Below are 23,047 nucleotides of genomic sequence, written 5' to 3'. Positions count from 1 at the left end.
CGGTTGATGAAATATGAATTCAGATCGCTAATAAAAAAATAAAACGATATTTGTCGTCATGGGCATTCAGGGGGCGGGCTGATAACACGTGTTATGTCGTCCGTGGCATCCAAAGTGTTAAGGGGATGCAGTTGTAGTTTGGACTGGGTTCCTTATAACAATAACTTGACAACACATGAGCTTAGTTGGTAGCCGCAGCTACTCGGGACAGCTCTGCTGTAAACACTGGAAATAACCTCGGTTACTATGTCCACACGAGACCAATGCAACCGGGATGCGCCCAAAACTCCACCCTGGACTCCAGTTTTCAAAGACCACGGTTGCAGTGTTCCAAAAACCCGGTTGCGTGTGGACGAACAGTGCAACCGTGCACATTAAGGCTCGGTTACATAACACCCTGCGTTCGTGTGGACAGGGCCTAAGTTAAGTTAAGTACCCTCCCTTTGTTCACCAGCCACCAGCCCCCGAAATATAACACCTGAGTGCTAGTTCTGTAGTGGCAGAGGAGCAGCAGACCAGCAGCAGAAGAGATTTGATTTTTCAGTGCTGCATCTGTAAATGCAGGGGAGCGGGGCTATCCACTAAAGCCATGGCTGATGACTCCTCTGACCAACAGGATCTACAACCGGGCAGTTTTAAGTAGTCTACGCATGCAAGGTATTAATCGAACTTTAAAAGAACAAAATGAAAAAAGGCATTCATATTACAGCATGGTTATTAATGACACTAACGCCAAACAGTGGTTAACGGTCTTTATTAGTATTTTGCGCTGCCCAGGCAGCAATGGTCTTTAGGGAGTCGTTGATATCCAACATCACTGTGCACAAGTCCGTCAGCCTGTCGTGTATTTCTCCCCTAACACGCGTTGTGTCTTCTTGGTTCGACAGGACAGCATCTGTCATACTGTCAGGACCCTTAGCTCCCGGCGCGCCGAAGAGGGTCTGCTGGACGCTCCCTGATGGGTGTCCACAGGACTGGGCTGGGCAACTCAGCCGAGTTGTCTGTGGAATAGGCAATTTAATTAAGTTTTATTTATTTGCTAGAAAGGTTTGAAACCATACGGTTAAATATTGTTTCAAATACAAATACAAATATTCTGTCATGTTCCCTAATAAAATTGTTGACAACAAAATTATTTCTATGCCCGTCTTCTTTACTGATGTGACAATTCCTGTATGAAAGGTGTTATACAAATGCAGTGTATATTATATTATTACCTTCCATCCTTTGGCTGGATGGCCCAGCCGCTTCTTCGTTCTTTTGGCCATTATCTAATCCTCATAGAATTTAAAGGGGAGGCCTGTTACCATATATGGTTAATTGGGGGAGATTCTGTATGCAAATACTTAGAATCGTGCACGAGTGAGGGGCGTAAGAACAAGTGGTATTTATCAACACGGAGTACTTGCAGGCGTACGTACGACCTGTGCATGCACGTTTGATAAATCCAGATTTTTCTGTGTGTAGAGACATTCTAAATCCCGTGCATAGGAACCATTGTTATGCCGACGATACTCAACTCTTCCTCTCCTTCCCTCCCTCAGATATCCACGTCTCTGAGCGGATCTCGGCCTGTCTGTCCGACCTCTCCGCCTGGATGACGACCAACCACCTCAAACTGAACCTAAGCAAAACAGAATTGCTCCACCTGCCGGCCAAATCCTCCCCCCTGACCGACCTTTCCATCACAGTCGAGAATGCAGCTGTGACCGCGTCCCCGACCGCCAAGAACCTTGGTGTTGTCCTCGACGACCAGTTGAACTTCTCTGCTCACATCGCAGCGACAACCAGAACCTGCCGATTCCTCCTGAGCAACGTCAGAAGGATCCGCCCCTTCCTGACAAAAGAAGCCACCCAACTCCTCGTCCAATCAACAGTCATCTCCCGCCTCGACTACTGCAACGCACTGCTCGCTGGCCTCCCGGGCACTGCCACTAAGCCTCTTCAACTCATTCAGAACGCAGCAGCCCGCCTGATCTCAAACCTACCGAAGTCGGCCCATGTCACCCCACTTCTTAGGGACCTGCACTGGCTCCCCATTGCTGCACGAATCCGCTTCAAGGCCCTCGACCTAGCATACCGTGCGGCAAAGGGAATCGCTACCGCCTACCTCCGGTCAATGGTCTCTAACTACACACCCTCAAGACCCCTACGCTCTGCATCTTCTGGCCGCCTCAGACCTACTCCTATCCAAGCTCCGGGAGGGTCATCAAAGAGAAGTCGCCTATTCTCAGTCCTTGCCTCACAATGGTGGAATGAACTACCCACCCCAGTTAGGACAGCCGAAACACGTCCAATCTTTTGCCGTTCACTAAAGACGCACTTCTTCACTCAACCATTATCTGAAAAAAAATAAAAATAAAGATAAAGATCTAACCCTAACTAACCGTACTGTCATGTACTTGTCCTAATAAACGAACCTACACTGTAGCACTCAACACTTTGATGAACATTGTTGCTCAGCTGATAGAGTTGTGCCCTTCCTGATGGCTTGTCGTACAGAACATGTAAGTCGCTTTGGATAAAAGCGTCAGCTAAATGACTAAATGTAAATGTAAATAGAACACTTTCTACGCATTATTGATTTTAAAAGATGTCCATTCCAGGTAAACGGAGCAGAGTACACAAAAGCCCTGTTCCCAAACTCAGTGCGAACTCGTGGGACTGAGGTGGATAGAAGGTCCTGAGAACGCAAGCTGTAGTAAGAGTTTGACAAAACAGTACGGTGTGTACAGAGCAGTGATGGGCAGTAGCTAGCTACAAGTAGCGACGCTACATAGCTTAACTACAATTCTCAGTAGCGTGCTGGTAGCGTCGCTACTTTTTAACCAGGGTAGCGATCTCTGTAGCGGAGTTATTTATAGAACGAAGTAGTGACGTAGCGACGAGAAACGTTACACGCTACTTTTGGGAGAAACAGTCTAGACTAGAAGATCTGCGAGGAGAAAAAAAACTCCCCGTAAAAAACCCACTATGATTGGTTGGTTGGTTTAGTTATGAGTGACGACTCACGATTGGGTATGGTAGGCCAAAACATTACGGGTAGGCCAATCAGAGGCAGGATAGGGCGGGACTCCAGCCGCAAAGCAGGAAGTGAAAATCAAAACACAGACGTATTGAATGAATGCAATTTAACGGATTACATGAACCAGTCCGCGCGAAATGGCAGAGGGGTTCGATGGCATTGATGAAGATGATGATGTCAATAACAACAATGACTCTCCATGGCCCTATCTGGGACACATTTATGAGTTTGACTGAAAAAACGGCTAAAACATATGCTGCTCTCTCAACACGTCCAGCACGAACTTGAGAACACATTCAGGTGAGCTGATGAAAATCAACTGTTCCCAAACAGCACACAAGTCAGTACACTTTGTCAACAGCTTTGACTAAGATAGCTGCTATCATGATGTTTCACTGTAGGCAGAAAATGAACAATATTATTGGGGTGGAGAAAAGAAAAAAAAGAGGGAAAAGCAGTGGTTCTCAACCTGTGGGACAGGACCCCCAGGGGGGGGTCCCCACATGATTTTGGGGCCATGGAATGTTTTGTGAGTTACATATTTAAATACATTTGGTAATTTAGCTGACACTTTCATTCAAAGCAACTTACAAATTGTGTACACCAAGTCAGTAGGAGTGGTACATATCTAGTAGCCAAGGATAAGTAGTATTGTTTGTCAGTGTCAAGCTTGCGTGTTATACTCTGAGTACATACTGTAGTAGTATAGACATATTAGCATAGTTGGTAGTAGTATATACATGGTAGCATAATACTAGTAAAATGAAGTAAAACAATTCAGATATTGAAGAAGTGTGTTTTTGGTTGATTAAGTGGGCAGGTTTCAGAAGATGCAGAGTTTAGGGATAAATAATACATAAAGATAGAATAGAAAAGAAAAATACCATTACTGCATCAAAAGTAATCAACAAACTATACTATAAAAACTGATAAAACCAAATGGTCTCTTTCTTTTCTTTTGTAGAGGCTGCACCCAGCTAAACTTGCCTTCCTGGATTTTGTACATAATACAAGTTCATGTTAAAAGGATGACACAAAAAGCCAGACCGAGGGCTTGTTTCAGTTTTATAATAAACAATCAAACTGAGAATTTTTTTTCCTGCCTATTTGTTTGGTGGAAACTTGGTCACGAAGTAAAAAAAAAACAAAAAAAAGTAGTGCCGATGTAGCTAGCTATTTTTGCCATGTTCTTGTAGTGTAGCTTGCTACATTTATCTGGGGATAGCTTCCATTGTAGTTGAGCTATATTTAATCGAGAGTAACTTGTAGTGTAGCTTGCTACATTTTCCAAGTAGCTTGCCCATCACTGGTACAGAGAATGCTTTATAATAAGTAATGCTTTATAGAGGAAGATGTACCAATGGTGAAGCCTACGAGCAGGCAGGGACAGCCAACCTACCTTCTTGTATAAAATGCAGAGATGAGTGACAGCCAGTAATGAATCTTAGCACACCATGATAAGTGGCATCCAGCATAAGCAACAAGGTAGAACAGGCATTCATGTACAACACTGTTGTGTTCTGCATGGTTAGCATTATTGTTAATACTAGGTTATTACCACCGCCACCGTTAGGCGGCACAATAGGGACAAGAGGATAGGCAAGAACTAGGAAGTGTGTCCAGTGTGTATGTACGCGAGTGGAGCGAGCATGATGTGGATGTTCTTGGAGGATGGAATAAAGACGGAGGAATAACCACACAGCCTTCTGACTCCTGCGTGCTTATTATAATTACAAATAGTCCAAGTGTGGACATTACAAACACGTCACCATAATTGAGTACCGGTAAAAAAAAAGTAGCAACGACAAGTCTCTTTTTAGAATGAAAGGAGAAACAAGCCTTGTTTTTAAAATAGAAACCCAACATTATATGATATTCTGTACTCGCAAAAAGCTAAAACAAAAGGCTGGCTGCCACAAAACAGTCACATCTAGAGACCTCAAAACCTACTCTAGCGAGGCCTTTAACCTTGAACTGGAGAGTCTGGACTGGTCAGATGAACTCAATGGTACACTGGTTGAAGAAACATGGCTTGGTTTCAAAACCAAATTTTCAACAATACTAAACGACATGGCCCCCCTAAGAACCACCAGGGTAAAAAATCGCGCTGAGCCGTGGATGCACTCCGAAATACTGGCCGCTATGAAAACCAGAGACAAAAAATGCTCTGAGTTTCGTAAAAGTCAGTCAAAGCTTACCAAAAGCACGAGCAGTGAACTCCAAGCCCACGTGACTGAACTCAAACTAGAAAGAAACAGACTAAGAAACGACGTAAACTCCATGATCAAAACTGCAAAAAAGAATTTCATCAATGACAAAACTGAGGAAAACAAAAACAAACCACGTGAACTTTGGAAATTACTCAATAATCAACTAGGATGCAGTAAAAAACTTAAAACCAGATTCTCAAACATAAACATAAAAACGGACAACACGCTCATCACAGACAAGCTGGATGTAGCCAATTACTTAAACATTTTCTTCACAAACATAGCCACAGCACTGGTAAACAAACTACCCTCCCACTCAGGGCTTTATGGGGTAGAACACATAGTAGCTTACTACAAAAACCTAGGGGTCCGCAAGGACGACTTCAAGCTGGAAATGGTAACAACAGATGAGGTACTCAAAAAACTGAGCGCCCTCCAACCTAACAAGGCCACTGGTCATGACAACATCCCTTCCAAATTCCTCAGAGACTCAGCAGCCGCCATCACCCCAGTCATCACACACATAATAAACCTCTCCATAAAACAGGGACACGTCCCCAAGGACTTCAAAATTGCGAGGGTTACCCCTCTGCACAAAAAGGGCAGCAAATTAGACCCAGGCAACTACCGCCCTGTTTCTATTCTCACCTCCATCTCGAAAGTCATGGAAAAAATAGTCTACGAACAGGTCGAAAAGTACCTAGCGGAAAAAAATCGAATCTACGAATTCCAATCTGGCTTCAGAACATCCCACTCCACTGACACATGCCTTCTCTATTTGAATGACCACATCAAACAAGAGGTGGACGCGGGCAAATACTGCGGCATGGTCATGCTGGACCTACAAAAGGCCTTCGACACTGTCAATCACTCCATTCTGACTGACAAGCTAAAAGCAATTGGTTTTGATAGTCTATCAGTGAGCTGGATGCAATCCTACCTTGAGGGGAGGGAACAGATGGTGGAGGTAAACGGTACCCTATCCCCCCCCCTCACAGTGAGCTGTGGTGTTCCACAAGGAAGCATACTAGGACCGCTACTGTTCCTAATTTATGCAAATGACATGTCGTCAGCTTGTGACTGCAACTTGTTCCTGTTTGCGGACGACTCAGCCCTGCTGGTCTCTGACAAGAACAAGTTACAGGTTGAAAAAACCCTCAGCTCGGAACTAGGCAGAATCTGCATATGGCTCGCTGATAACAAACTATCATTACACATGGGCAAAACGGAGTCCATTCTCTTCGGTTCAAATAACAAACTCAGCAAGACCGACGGCTTCTCAGTTACAGTGGGTGACAATATTGTCACAAGGAAAGATGAAATTACCTACTGTACCTGGGTTCCATCCTAGAGGCTAATCTCTCCTGTGACAAAATGGCATCCAATGTAATAAAAAAAGTCAACCAAAGAACTCGATTCTTGTACCGGATCTCCTCTCTGGTAAACAGGAATACCCTGAAGACTCTGGCAGGAGCACTCATTCAAGGGTACTACGACTATGCTTGCACCTCATGGTACCAAAGCACCTCAAATGCGCTAAAAACAAAATTACAAACATCTCAAAACAAACTGGTCAGACTACTGCTTGACCTTACTCCTAGAACCCACCTCACCCCTGCCCACTTTGACAACCTAGGATGGCTTAGAGTAGACGACAGAGTACAGCAACTTGCAATGGGCCTGGTCTACAAGCAGTGGTGCAGTGGCAAATTGACAGTAGGTCAAACGCTCCACGCGCGTGCGCGTGCACGCGTGTGCGCGCATGCACAGTTTTTTTTGGCTGCTCTCGTCCTGCAGCTGGATACTATTGCCTCACAGCGCGGCCGTCAGCGCGCGGCCCAGAGAGCGCCGCTGGCTCTGCGGCTCTGCAGCTGCATGCTTCTCCGGGAGTCCGGTTGGATAATGCCATGTAAAAAGCGATTGCGCGTACTTCAGCCTCAGTGACCGAGGTATAACGCCGTTATACCGAGTTATACCAGCACTGCACCACTGTCTACAAGATACACTACACGACCAAGGTACCCATGTACATGTCAAAATAATTCCCAAAGGTCAGTGAATACCACGATCACAACACCAGAGGGAGCTCCACAAATCATGTTAAACCCAGATTCGGCTCAAATAAGGGACTAAACACGTTTCGCAATTATGCCACATCAATGTGGAACGCCCTACCCAAAGCTGTAAAGGAATGTGGATCACTACCCACTTTCAAAACCAATCTCAAGGGACACCTACGGGAGACTGCAATTCAAAACTGGCCCCTGTAAATGTCCTAACCCAACCCCCTCCAATGTACAGTCATTTACCTAGTATGGTTTTGTCAATAGTCCAATGTACAATTTTGCTTGTTTGTACAGTGTCTCTCCCCCCCCCCCCCCCCAATGTGCAGTTTTGCTTGTTTATACAGTGTTTCCCCCCCCCCCCCCCCCCAACCACCTCCAATGTAAATTACCCAGTATGGTTGTCAATATCCCAATGTACCCAACCCCCCCACACAACCCCACCCAACCTCCTCCAATGTACAGTTTCTACGTCAAATGTATATACTCCCTTTTCTTGACTCCTTTTGTATCACAAACAGTACTGTATTTGCAAATCTGGTATGTCATAAATGTATAGATGTAGCAGTACTGACTATCTGTATGTCATGTATGTCATATATGTCCTGATGAATTGAAAATGGGGGACCCTGATGTAAACAAGACAAAAGTCTTTCTCTGGTCTGCATCCCCTTAACAATTGTGTGTATTGAGCTGTACTGTATTGTACCCATTCTGCAATCTGTTAATAAAGTTTTCAATCAATTCAATCAATCAATCATTACCTTCAGCTTCTTAGCCAGATTTTCAATCTGTGGCTTAAAAGACAAGTTGTCGTCCAGAATAATTCCAAGGTATTTGAAAGTAGAAACTATTTCAAGAGCAATTCCCTGAGATGTAGTTACAGCAGACAGGGAATGGGGGTTCACTTTCGATTTTGAAAATACCATCATTTTGGTTTTACCAGCATTTAGTACTAGTCTTAGCTGCAGAAGTTGGGTTTTTATTCGTTTAAAAAGCAGCCAGTAAATACTCGGCAGCTTGAGACAAAGTTCCTGCAAAACAATAGATTACAGTGTCATCCGCGTAGTAAGGAAAATTTGCATTACATCCTTACCTAAATAATTTATATAAATTGTGAACAATAAGGGGCCCAACACAGAGCCCCATGGCACTCCCTTGAGGACAGACATGACATTGGAGGTACAACCATCAACTAAGAGATTGGGTCCTGTCAGACAGAACCAGCCAACAGCGGAGTCAGACAACCCTACACCAATTAACCTATGCCTCAAAATGTCATGGTCTACCGTATCAAAAGCCTTTGAGAAGTCGATGAACAAAGATGCACAGTGTTGTTTGCTATCCAAAGCTACAATTATGTCACTTACTACTTTTGTAGCTGCAGTAATGGTGCTGTGAGACTTCCTAAAGCCAGACTGATAACAGGACAAAATAGCATGTTTGTGTAAGTATTCTTTCAGTTGGTCACTTACCAGGCTTTCCAGCATTTTGGCTAAAGAGGACAGATTTGAGATAGGCCTGTAGTCTTTAAGGCTTGAAGACTCACCACCTTTTATAAGGGGAAAAACATGAGCCATCTTCCAGATGATCTGGCCCTGCAGATTTCTTAGGGTCCAGGGACAATAGGGCTTCATGACCGTAAATTAAACTCACTGCATGCAGGAGATTCAGTATCCAGTGGTGTGACTGGTACTAGAGTTGGTGTGTTCAAATAGAAAGCCAGATGAAACAAAGTGCTTATTAAAGCAATTGAGCATCTCCGCTTTGTCATACACGGTAGTCAAGTCTGAGACTATGCAAGGAGGGAGACCCGAGGAGCTAGATGGAGATAGGGGTTTCTTATTTCATACAGTTTCTTCATATGTCCACAAAGCCTCAGAATGTCTGACCTGAAACCGCCTCGAGGAGAGAGCGACTTCACAGGCAGTTTTCCTCGAGGGACTAATGTGTTTTTTGGAGCGGCGACCATCTCCCACCCCCCCCCCCCCCCCCATTTTAATGAGCTCGGTCATAAATAAATGCATGGCCTTAATTAGCCGGCGTCGTGGCAGTGTGGGGGCCACGGAATTAGTGGAGGAGCCGGGATGGAGGCTATCAGTGCCCCGGCTCCTCTGGTGATGGTGCTCCGGGTGGCCTTTGGAGCAGATGCTCTCCTCCTCCTCGCTCTCTGCTGGTTGAAGCTTCCCTACCTAGACCCCACCACCCACCCCCTGTGTCACCTAATCTATTAAGCTGCTCCTCACTGAGTTCCTACAGCCCGATTTGGTGGGAGGGGGGGGTCGACAATGAAGAAAACAGTTGTACGAGTGAAAGCGACAGCTTGTGGCAGAGGCAAAAGGACAAGAGGTAAGTTCAAGGTTTGATTGTACGCTGAGGTGTTGTACTCAGTGATCAGTAGTGTCTCAAAATCAGCTTTCATTTTTTAAAGGAGCACTTCACCCAAAATAATTTACTGCATTTTATATAGCACTTTTATTCAAAGGGCTTTACAACTTATGCCTCACATTCACCCATTCACTCACGGCGGAGCCGACCATGCAAGGTGCCAACCTGCTCATTGGGAGCAGTTAGGGGTTTAAGGCCATGGTTAGACTAGGTGTTTTTGTTTTTGTTTTGTTGCTGAATGAATACGTTTGCTGTCCTTGTTAAATAGAAATGCCGTTTTGGCAGGAAAACGCATTGCCCTACTGACAACGCTGAAATTGTGTTTCCGTTTTGGAAAAACGCCAAAACTCGCCGACAACGAGTCATGTAATCTGTGCGGAGCCGTTGTTGCTCAACGCCCATGCGCAGTAGATACATACCAACGTCCGGTTACGATAGCTGTCCCAAATAGCTGCAGCTACCATGTGTTGTCAAGTTATTGTTATAAGGACCCCAGTCCAAGCTACAACAGTCTGCATTCCCTTAACAATTGTTTGTATTGAGCCGTATTGTATTGTACCCATTCTGCAATATGTTAAATAAAGTTTACATCCATTAATTCTGCTAGCATTAACGATTGCATGAGCAGCTGGCTAACGTGAGCTAACGTTAGCTATCAGACCCTGTTAGCTCAGAGCTCCTCTTTCAATCTTAACAAGCATTAAACAAAATGGCCCAGTCATCTATTCACCTTTGTTTAATACACGAGGCGTTGTCTAATCTTATCTAGCTACTGATAGCTCCTGATATCATCAGTTTGGTGCTGGCTGGCTAACTAACGTGAGCTAACGTTAGCTGCTAGCCACAATGCTATACTGTTATACTGGCATATTCCATTCACGTTAGCATGTAAGCTAACAAAATCTGCGATATTTTTGTGAGACTAAACTATCCGCTCTTGGTGGTCAATTGTGTTGATGTTAGTTTTGTTTCATCAACAAATGAGAGGCAGAACACAGTGAATGTATCAGTTTTGTTTATTGCACTTTTATTGCACTTTGCTGAAAAATAAGTCCTACATTGGCTAAATAGCTCACGGAGGCATTTAAAGATGGCGGCTTGTTGATATTTTTGCAGGAAGTGTATTGGCACATTCAAGTTCTGATTGGTTGAAAATTGCCTTCATGTTCGCCACCTACTGCCACCTACTGCTTTGGCATTGTACTACATCACTGTGCTCAGGAGGCAAAACAAAAGTGCTCAGGTTGCAAACAAATGTCTAACTCGGCTGCCACTACGTTGCGACCTGGAAAGCGAAACTCATCTTGAAAACGAAACGAAAACACCCTAGGTGTAACCGACGCCTAAGTGTCTTGCTCAAGGACACTTTGACACGCTGCCGGGAGGAGCGGGAATCTAACCGAGAACCTTCCAAATAGTTAACACTTTGACGACCACGGTTTGCAGTGTAATATGGTTCTAGACGACCAGGGTTTGTCAACAAACCGATGTACTTTTGGATAGCTATATATATACTTTATAGTATTGCTATCTGTCCATTCTCATTGTCACTTGAGTGCATAAACCGTGCCTTCATAATGGCTTATAGAAAATAAAAATCCATTGGTTGGTTGTCATTTTATAGCGTCGTGAATATAAGCTTTATCGAAGTTTTCGTCTCGTCTTTTTTCTGGAAAGCTATTTATAGGGCAAAAGGCTAGTCACGTTATATCAAACGGCATTTCTGTTGTATATATACGAATGAAATAAAACAAACTGCTTAGCATCCGGACTATTACAGAGCATCTATGGATGAAATGGGGGCGGCGGGGGACGCCGATTAGTATTATTGATTAGCAATACAGTGTGCGTTCAAGTAGCCACATTCACTGATCGATCGTTTGCGTTTTACAACAATGTCCAATCCGGCTGTAATTTGGGTGAATAGTATCCTACCGTCAGCCCATGTGATCGCTGGAAGCATTTCCCCATTATTCATCGGCATCCGGTAGATCGATATGTCCATTGGCTGATCATAAATCCCATTATTCCAGGCTGAAATCTGCGCTTCGAACCGTGATCCACGGTGCAGGATGTTCGCCTGGGACCCAGGCTCATATGAAACGCCCAAAGACAGTAAAAATTTGTTTCCCCCATTCGCCCTCAATGATACTGCAGTGGAGCGATGACGCCCCTAAGCGGATCTGGCCGGTATTGCATGTTGCGGAAATCAAATATGCGGGTAAATCTGCAGAGTCGATCGGGGATGTTAATACGGTTATTAATATGGAATAAAACAATAACAACTTGCCACGAGTTAACTCGTGGCTCTGGTCCACAACGCATGGCACCGAAACCCGAGTTAACTCGTGGCTGGTCCCTATAGTGTTAATGGAGATTTGGTTTAACAACAGCAAAACTATATCAAAACATCTGTTTACAAACTCTCTCCCAACTTGTGTCGTATAATCCAAGTCTCATTATATACAGTATCCAGTCGTATGCTCAGTACTTCACAAACACATACATGTTTGCTAAAACCTCGCTAACGAAAACATTTATAGCTCAATGCTGCCTTCAAAAGGAACTTGTGAGTATGTGGATCTCGACTTCAAGTGGGTTGAAGTCATGAGGACACCATTGCTAGGCAACTGGGCAATGCGTGTTGAAGCCTCTGAGACTAATGATTTTCCACTTAACAATGTTGTGAACACCAGAACAGTGGGTTGTTCATATGGACTCTTCTCATGAACATTTCCGAGTTCAATTTGAAAGCAGCACTTTAATGGGTAATGTTTTCGTTAGCAAGGTTTGTGAAGCACTGAGCATACAACTAGATAAATGAGACTTGGATTATACTGCACAAGTTGTGAGAGAGTTTGTGCATGGATGTTTTTATATAGTTTTGCTGTTAAACCAAAGCTCTAATTATTTCTATGTTTTTAATTTATTTTTTATTCTACATTCACCATGGAGACATGCAAGAATAAAAAAAGATTTTCATGAATCCAAGGCATCACGTGGTGAGTAATTGATATACAAATTGTACCATTTGGGTGAATGCTCCTTTAAAACTCTATTGGAGCATTATTGTAGCACACTGTGTCTACCAGAGAGCAAAGTACAGTATATTGACAAACAATATACTGTACTGTCAATATCTCCAGGTTAGACACACCGGGCCTCCTGTGGGGTTTATGGCAAAAATAGTTGTTGTTTAGTAGAACTAACGTGACGATGGGGCAAGCTAGCTGTTAGCAAGCTAACGTTAGTTAGGTGTTAGCAAGCTAGTCAACTAAGAAACTTGCAAACATAATACTGTATGCTATAGCTTTCTGATTGATATTTTAATGCTTACCATGACTTGCTGCACACATTAGTATAGGCACATTCTGACTTACTGTGGTGCCTCACATCTTATTGCCTATATCCACTCTTCTCTTTTGGTTCGGAAGCATATGAAAACGTAGTTCTGTTGGTAGTGCATCTCACCACACAGTATATTTTTGGTATTTTTGTTTGCTAGCTGACCTAAATGACAAGGAGGCACCATCACACAATACAATGTCAATAAAGAGAGATGGAATGTTTTCCCCTCTGTGTGGGCGGGACCTATTGGCGCTCTGTCTCTATAGATGGGTTTCTTATTTATAAACATACTGCGTTCGAGCCAATCTGCAATACCCGCTGAAACGCATGACTGAGTTGCCCCCTACCTGCACAAGCTGCTGTGCTTAACGGGGCTCTATGGAGAAACCATGGGACTCCTCTGACAAAAATGGCTGTATGTAATTTTGCCTAATCAGCATGGTCTTTCACCTTTTACATAGCTTTGGCATGGATTGATTGTTTAGATAGCTGACCAGGATTGCGTTCCTTTCACTGAATCTGACGTGGACAAGAAACCCGTTTATTGCAGCCGCAGCCAACTCAAGCGCCAAGAAAACTCAACTTGATCCAATTGAGGAGATTTTGATCTGAATCGATTGGTGTGTGTGATGGCAGATGAATAGGATTTAGGTTGAAAATAACCAGAATTATCCTTTAAAATTCTGGATTGTGAATCTTATTCAAACATCATTGATCCATTCTACCTATAACAACCCACCACTCAGTAACTATTGGACAGAAGAACACATGCTGGGTTTGGGCCTTACCAAAAAACAAGTGTTATCATGGTATTTCATTATTGTCACTGAGCAAAATATTCCATGGTGTTGTTGGGTTGTTGTGAAACCCAGAAATTAGATTATGGTCAAAAACTAAACCCAACTTGCTTGTTTATGTCAACCCATAGCGTGTGTTATTCTGTCCAGTGTTGGCTTGTTTTCTACCCAGCTGTTTCTCGTGTGAAGGAATGGTGTAGAAAAGGACTCCCGAATGTAAACGTTGTCATCTATTTACAGTTGTAAAAAATTTCCATTTTACAACTAGTAGGTCAGAACCACCATAGGACCGTCGCTGAGTTGGGATGTGTCATTCATGGCTAAGTGCCTCGCTCTTGTGAAAAACACACACCAGGTGGTTATACAGAAATGCCATTAACCCGGGTGAGGGGAGAGGGTGACTAATTCCCATCTCGTATTGCATCCTACTGAAGTTGCGGTACAAGCGGGAGAAGTCTCTGGGCTCTTCCCCCTCAGGCCCTGGCTATGACCCAAGCACAGACACCCTGGCTATGACCCAAGCACAGACACCCCAATGACTAACTAGCCCCAATCTGATGAAAGCAGAGAGAGAGAGAGGCCTATCGCTTTCCCTCAACCGGCGCATCCGTCGTCCCGGACCTCGGCGCTCGCGAAACATTGTAAACAGTTCTAGCTTTACTACACTTTGCCGTCTCGTGCGGCAAATCAACATTTGTCAAAAACAATTTGGGGAGAGTGGTCCTTAGGACGGGGATTGTAGAAATACATTAGGAACGGACATTAATAATATTGCCGCTGCCATCGGGGGGCCATATGTGTGGCGGACCGCTGAGGTCACCTGACACTGAAGGTCACCTTTTTCAGTTCAAATTATTAAGTGCTTCCCCTCTAATCAGATGAGACATCGCACATACTGCCCCATGCACATAGCAACCAGTTTATTTATAGGCTCCCAACTGAAATGACCAGTTGGTTTAATTGAATAGTGAGCAATAGGATTATACACAGAAACAAATTACCTAAGTGGGGGTACTCAGATACCAAAAATCTTTTAACAATGATGGAAACCACGGACATGATGTCTCCCAGTATTATTTCATTATTGGGTTTAGCCTCTCTGCATCTGTCAGCTAGGCCTGGTGCCTGGACGGACCCAGCCTGCATCCAGACTGATGCACAGCTGCTATAGCAAACTAACATACACCCCACTCTCGTCGTCATCAACGTCCCGCCACACTACAGGGCTGCGTAGTAGAAAGGCATCACCCTAATCCTGCCACTGTCGAGGCTGAAAGGACCTACCAGCCAATTATGGTTCAATTGTATACACTGTGTTCTATTCAGTGTAGAAAGGAGTCAGATGTTAGGGTTTCAAATGCTCCATAGATACTATAAGACGTGGCATCCGGAGAGAGGAAGAGTCACTCTATCTGCAAAACAGTGATGTCTGTTATTGCATCTGTCACATATACTCTTGAGGAAAGAAACAGCATAATTGAATGTGAAGGAATACAGATCAACATTACTACTGTACCAGAACTAGTGTTGATGTGTGAAGATTTCACAAACATTTCTCCTTTGAAAGAGTTGTGCACGGTGATGATTTTTTTTTCATTATTATTATTATTATTATTATTATTATTATTATTATTATTATTATTATTATTATTATTATTATTATTATTATTATTATTATTGTTATTGTTATTGTTATTGTTATTATTATTATTATTATTATTATTATTATTATTATTATTATTATTATTATTATTATTATTATTATTATTATTATTATTATTATTATTATTATTATTATTATTATTATTATTATTATTATTATTATTATTATTATTGTTGTTGTTGTTGTTGTTGTTGTTGTTGTTGTTGTTGTTGTTGTTGTTGTTGTTGTTGTTGTTGTTGTTGTTGTTATTATTATTGTTGTTGTTAATATTATTATTATTATTATCAAGGAATGCAATTAGACTTCAGCCTTGATATCTCAGAGGCCGTCAGATTCCTGAACTACTCTGCCATGCGTGCCAAACTGAAATCAGAAACAACTCTGTCTCTTCAACTTAATGAAAAACAAGGACTTGGCTATAAACTTGTAGTCATCCTCCATCCAATCACATTGTCTCGAGTAATTAAAATGATTAGCTTAATTAGCTTAATTAACTAAATTTGACTACAGGACATGGCCATATGGCGAGGAAAAACAAAGATGGGAGCTAATTAAAGTTAAAATAATGCAGGTTTTAATTAACTCAACCCTTAGGCATCAACATTTTCAAATTTATCCAAGCTGATAATTAAAAAGTCCTCTTGCCCGAGCAACATTTCTTCTCTGAGCTAATTAAATCTGGAAATAAATTAGCAACATGACGCTCCAAATATTAATTCCTGCTAGAAGATGACTTCACTTTCTAATGAAATTAATTAGCTGCACACTGGACCTTCAATCAGATGCCAGGCGCTGTCCGTGAGCATAGACCTCATGTAATCTAGCAGCTCCAGGGCCCTGGGGCAGACATTTACAATTGTAATGAACACTCTTTAACTGTGTGCTTCTCCTAATATACCAAATGAACATGTAGATCTATTTATGCCAAGGGCCTCCTCATTTATAAAGGAGTAGTAGCAGGAGCAGCTAGTTAAAACTTTCCTCTTTTTTTCCCCTTATTTTTTTCTTCTTACTGAAAGAATGTGCCGTGCAAGAGCACATATCCACATTAGCTGCCAACGGCAACACCAAGAGCGGCTTTACCAGTGTGTAAGGTTCCACAGACTGTGTCTGTGTGTGTGTGTGTGTATGTGTGTGCCAGCCTATTACAGAAGGCCCTCATGGATTCATCCCCCTACTGTCTCCTGGCAGCTGAAGGGGGTGACATTGGAGTGTCTGTGTGTGTGTGTGTGTGTGTGTGTGTGTGTGTGTGTGTGTGTGTGTGTGTGTGTGTGTGTGTGTGTGTGTGTGTGTGTGTGTGTGTGTGTGTGTGTGTGTGTGTGTGTGTGTGTGTGTGTGTGTGTGTGTGTGTGTGTGTGTGTGTGTGTGTGTGTGTGTGTGTGTGTGTGTGTGTGTGTGTGTGTGTGTGTGTGTGTGTGTGTGTGTGTGTGTGTGTGTGTGTGTGTGTGCATAATGTGTGTGTGTGCGCTCGAGCTTGCGCAGTAAAATGTGTTCTGTTTGCATTTTCAAAGTACATCCTTACTGTTCCTATTGTCTGCGCATATCTAGTTTATATACTGGGGCCAGTTACTATAAAACAAACTTCATTATCGGTCCGCTAATGGGCTGTTTGAACAGAGACATGCGTTTCTCAGGGTTATCTCGACCCTGGGATAGTTTTAATAGGCAACAATAATACGATCAGACTCAAATTGTAAGTGCTTATACATATGTTTTATGACTCTCCGTTTTGATGAGAAACAGCTCACATTTGAGGGTTTTAGGCTTAACTAAAAGCTGAATTTCCCCAAGGGGATCAATAAAGGAATAATCGTATCTTATCTTATCTTAACAGAATAAGTTGCAGTGGGCTGTGACGTTGAGCACTGCTTCTGCTAGTGACATGTTGGTAATATAATATATTATGTTAGTAATAATAACACATTGGAGTGAAATGGCAGAGAAGCAACGTTATAGGTTGCAGTGAAGACGCACTGCCATAGTTTAATTTGCATATCGAGATAACATCCGTAGATACTTTTCATAATCTAGAGAGTGCATCAGGAACTGAAGTGGCTGTCTCACATTTCTTATCACGCTAGGTACTCTCTTGAATTAATTTATCATAATTAATGCTATCATCATTAACGATCATGTGTAACCATGAGAAATCCGCTCCTTCCTGCACAACATGGAACAGACGCGTGGTATTAACTATACACCTTGTATCTGTGCATCTGTGTGTTGGCACACAATGGCTCGTTTACAGCGATGAACCCCCTCGCTTTCTGCTTCTGGGCTCAGTTGAGTAATGAACCCCCTCGGTTTCTGGTTCTGGCCGGGCTCAGCTCGGTAGAATCCAGCAATGTGAGGGACTTTCTATTTCGGGATAACATTCAAAGAACACAAGTTAATTTGCATTGCCAAAGCAATTAGCCCATTAGCAACAGTACCCTGCTTCACAAACTAGGTCTCGGAAATATGTATTGTAGGTATTAATGCTCTCCAGGGGCTAAGCCATCTCCCTTGAGGCCAGGGGGGTACAAATAGTCCACTCTCGGGATGAACAGCAGAAATCGCAATGTGCCTTTTTCCATTGTGACATAGGGATAGGATGTGTCCATGCATTATGCTTTTGTGTAGACCTTACATTTTTTTATTTAATTTTTTTAAATACAAATCTTCACTTTGTTCAAATTGAGATAATTATGTTTACTGGGCATACAGGGTGTTTTTCAGTCAGTACAGACATCCAAGTTCCAACCATGAAGCGGAAAAAGCTACTCTTTTGATTTTGTCAGTTTTGTCAATAATTAATGCCCTCCTCTGGCAATTGTGATCTGATATGTAAATAGTTTCTCATCCCATTATGCCGTGCACTGATGAATATGACAACATTCCAGAAGATGACAGTCCAGCTCACGCCGGGTCGGGCAAATACTACAATACACTAACGACCCCGGCCTCGCATGCCTCGGCGCCTCGCCCTCTGAAGCGGCCGGAGAATTTCACATTAAAGGTGCAGTTGGCTCAAACGACAAAGTGGTGTCATCTATATGGAACGCTCACACATCAGTCAGAATGGAGCCGCTTTGCGCCAGAGCCGAGCTTGAAGCTAGTTACGGTCCTACATCAAAGGCATGTCAACATAGCCAACAGCTACACTTGCCATTTGGATGCCAGTGAAGCCGATCCTTTAGTTACATTTTTCAAGCACTCGTTCCTGTAGCTTCTCCTCTTTAAAACACCATTAAAATGGAACATATAATGCATTTTCCCCATCAGCTCAGCCTTCCTTATTTCAGAGACTTGCCCTCGTTATCTTCATCTTAGTAAACAAGCGGCGCGTGCCGTGTTCCTCGTCTGATGAAGTGGTCAAGAGACACAATTACCGCTACACAGGCATGTCTGGATATCAAGTGGTGTGATGACCTTTAAGACAAAAGGATTATAAAACACTAGAATCAGAGAAATGTTCAACTGCATTTTTTACTGTATTTTTCCCAACTCTCAATCTGGATATTGCACCAACACTAATGATATCAGCCCAAACACTACTACAGAAATGTATTACACATATTCCAGCATAGCCAAGATTCCAAAACATAATTTGTTTATTAGGCTACATATATATATATATATATATTGTGGCAGATATCACCCCCCGTCCCATGGCTATGTGAAGGATGGGAGATACTACTGCCACTGGATGAGTGGAAGCAATGAGGCAGCTGATTAGGACTGATAGAACACACCTGTGCACCATTAGATCACCCACATCCCACACACACACACACCAGACACACATACCAGAAAACACTAGGACAGATAGAGTTTAGTTGAGAGGAGGTGAGGTAGGAGCTAAGTACGAAGAGAAAGAGATTGTTGTTGATGGAGTTTTGTGTGGTGAGAGGTACAGTAGTGAGAGGAGAGGTGAAGGCGAGAAGGTGTTCATTGTGTACTGGACCCTAGACTGGCTGAGAAACCCCCTTGTGTACTGACCCTGGACCGGAAGACTACTCTGAGTATTGCACAATCCCTTTTTTGTACGAGAGCCTGTTTTTGTTCGGACTGTATTACGACCATTCTAATTGCCCATCGGACTATATTCTTCCCTAATCAATAAATATTATTTGCACTTGTGTGGACAGTTGAATTTGTTTGTTTTTGAACCGTGACAAGTCTGAACACTACCAGGCTTGTCACAATATATATATATATTTATTTGTATTTAAAAATGAATACATGTATTAGTCTCATTGAGACCTTGGCCAGGGTAGCATCAGTAGGCCTACACAATAATTACAGTCAACAGTCAGCAACAACACACAGAGACATCTATTCAGTCTCAAAAACATTTACACTCCTCAGTTACAGTATTTTGTATAATACTTTTAAAATCACCCAGAGGTATGAGATCCACTAACTACAGCTCTTCCTGCAGATTATTCTGTATGAGCCATGGTTACATTATAGAGCAAACAGTTCTGTACGAGCCATGGTTACATTATAGAGCAAACCGTTCTGTACGGAGCCATGGTTACATTATAGAGCAAACAGTTCTGTAGGAGCCATGGTTACATTATAGAGCAAACAGTTCTGTACGAGCCATGGTTACATTATAGAGCAAACCGTTCTGTAGGAGCCATGGTTACATTATAGAGCAAACAGTTCTGTACGGAGCCATGGTTACATTATAGAGCAAACAGTTCTGTACGAGCTATGTTTACATTATAGAGCAAACAGTTCTGTAGGAGCCATGGTTACATTATAGAGCAAACAGTTCTGTAGGAGCCATGGTTACATTATAGAGCAAACCGTTCTGTACGGAGCCATGGTTACATTATAGAGCAAACCATTCTGTATGGAGCCATGGTTACATTATAGAGCAAACAGTTCTGTAGGAGCCATGGTTACATTATAGAGCAAACAGTTCTGTACGGAGCCATGGTTACATTATAGGGCAAACAGTTCTGTACGGAGCATAGCGAATAGCTGCTTGAGTTCAGGTACAGCAGGGAACAGAAGTAGAGGGGTAGTTTACCTAGTAAGGGCTTGCGTCCACCTAGCTCACATTTCCAGCTGAAAAACGCTGGCAGTGCGCCGGTAGTGCTGGGATGAAGCGCATCTTGTAGCAAGATGACAGAGAGAAAGAAATCTAGCGACAGCCATCTTTTTATCGTATTTTACTGCGTAATTGTGGTTTTGCACATATAGCATATTTTAATACACTTTATTGTATATTAATTATATATATAGTTATTGCCTGACACCACAGTTCACCCTTTGCTTTTTATTAGCTTTTTATTAGTGTATTCGTGTAGTTATTAGTGTATTTGTGCCCTCATACTGCTCCTGTCTCTTGTGGGCAGGCAGGCAGGCAACTCCGGTGTCAGGTTACAAACAGAGTGGTAGATATGACTGGCTGTGATTGGTTGTCTGAAAATGCGCTCAGCGCATCGCTCTGAAAAGTTCAGAAAGTTTCAACTTTAAACGCTGGGTGCGGCCGCACAAAAAAGCTGAAAAGCGCTGAAAAAAGAAGCCGACTGCAGTGCATTTCCTATAGGCGGCAGCATGCGGCTCCCTCCCCATTGGGATCAATTGACAAAAGACACTTGCGCCCAGAAATATGCGGCAGGTGGACGCGGGCGCTAATGATTTATAAATAAAAACATATGAATGTCGCAGTCTGCGTGTAGCCAAGGATGTCCGGCCCAGTAATTGGTAGAGTGTACAGGGGTGAGTTAAAGACTTGACATTAGTAATACATTGTAGTGATAGACTGAATGAAGGCTCTGTAAGACAGTGGAAGCTGAATGCATGTACACGACATCACCGCAATCAAGACATAGAAGTAGCTTGGACACGTTTTTGCTTGGCATTAACCCTTTCACTGCCACACTATAGAAGGTTAACCCTTTCACTACCACAGTACAGACCGTTAAAGGAAAACTCCAACATTTTGGGAAATTAGCTTATTTGCCATCTACCCTGGAGTTAGACAAGAAGATGCATACCTTTTTCTTCTCTGTGCATGCAGTAGGAGTAGGAAGACGTTGGGAACTAGGCTAATGGAGGAACCTACTTCCAGTGACTGACGCTAAGCTAGGCTAACGGTGCGTGTCTTCCTACTCCTACTGCATGCACAGAGAAGAAAAAATTTATGTATCTTCTAACTCCAGGGTAGATGGCAAATAAGCTAATTTCCCAAAATGTTGAAGTTTTCCTTTAACCTTTCACTACCACACTACAGAAGGTTAACCTTTCAGTACCACACTATAGAAGGCTCACTACCACACTATAGAAGTTTAACCGTCTGTAGTGGATCACATTTGCTGATGACACAGTAGTGGTGGGCCTGATCTCTGCAAACGATGAGAGGGCCTACCTGGAAGAGGTAGAGAATCTGTTGCAGTGGTGTCAGGAGAACTGCCTCTCCCTGAATGTCAGCAAAACAAAAGAGATGATTGTGGACTTCAGGAGGTCGGGGGTCAGGGACTACAGCCCCTTCAGCATCGACGGGGCACCGGTTGAGAGAGTGAACAGTTTCAAGTACCTCGGAGTCCACATATCCGAGGACTTGACATGGACCACACACATTGACAGTGTTGTGAAGAAGGCACGGCAACGCCTCTACTTCCTGAGGTTCCAAGTCAGTCTGAAGATCCTTAAGAACTTCTACTCATGCACAATAGAGAGCATCCTGACTGGCAATATCACCTCCTGGTTTGGGAATAGCACCGCACAAAACCGTAGCAGACTACAGAGAGTGGCCCCAGCCGAACGCACAATTGGAGGGGGGCTTCCCACTCTCCAGAACATTTACAACAAGCGGTGCATGGGTAAGGCTAAGAGAATGATCAAAGACTCCAGCCACCCAAACAACTGCCTCTTTGAACTGCTGCGGTCAGGCAAGCGATACCGGAGTCTCGTGGCAAGCACAGAAAGACTCAGAAGAAGCTTCTATCCCCAGGCCATCAGGATGCTCAACAAACAATAACACTATGTAACAACCATCAAATGCACTCACAGCACACACATCCACACGCACACACTCACTTTAAACAAACAACTCACTGCAGCACCCATTTTACACACTTTTGAACACCTAAACACACTTTATATTTATTGGTAAATAATTTGCACTACAACCCATACCTCATTACACCTTACTGTAAATTGTACCTAAATTGTACCTCATCCCATTTCTGCTTTGCACTATATAGTATATTGTATATTAGTATATTGTATAGTATATTGTATGGTAACTCAGTTACTTCTACTCTGCATTGAACATTGTACATATGTACATACTGAACACTTGTGTCCACGTACGTGACTTCTATTTTTTACTTGCTATACTTATTTTATTTATACTTATCTCTTGTCTAGCACAGTCTCTGGAACGTAACAGAAAGAAGCATTTTGTATAAAAGTATTCTGTACTTCTGTATGACAACTAATAAAGAAACTTGAAACTAGTGTGGTAGTTAAAGGTTAACCTTCTGTAGTGTGATAGTGAAAGCGTTAACCCTTTTTAGTGTGGTAGTGAAAGGGTAACCTTCTGTAGTGTG

This window comes from Notolepis coatsorum (genome assembly GCF_963971535.1).
Source record: "Notolepis coatsorum genome assembly, chromosome: 2".
In the NCBI taxonomy this organism is placed as follows: domain Eukaryota; kingdom Metazoa; phylum Chordata; class Actinopteri; order Aulopiformes; family Paralepididae; genus Notolepis; species Notolepis coatsorum.
The sequence above is the reverse complement of the archived record's forward strand: the minus strand, read 5'-3'. Positions refer to the sequence as shown.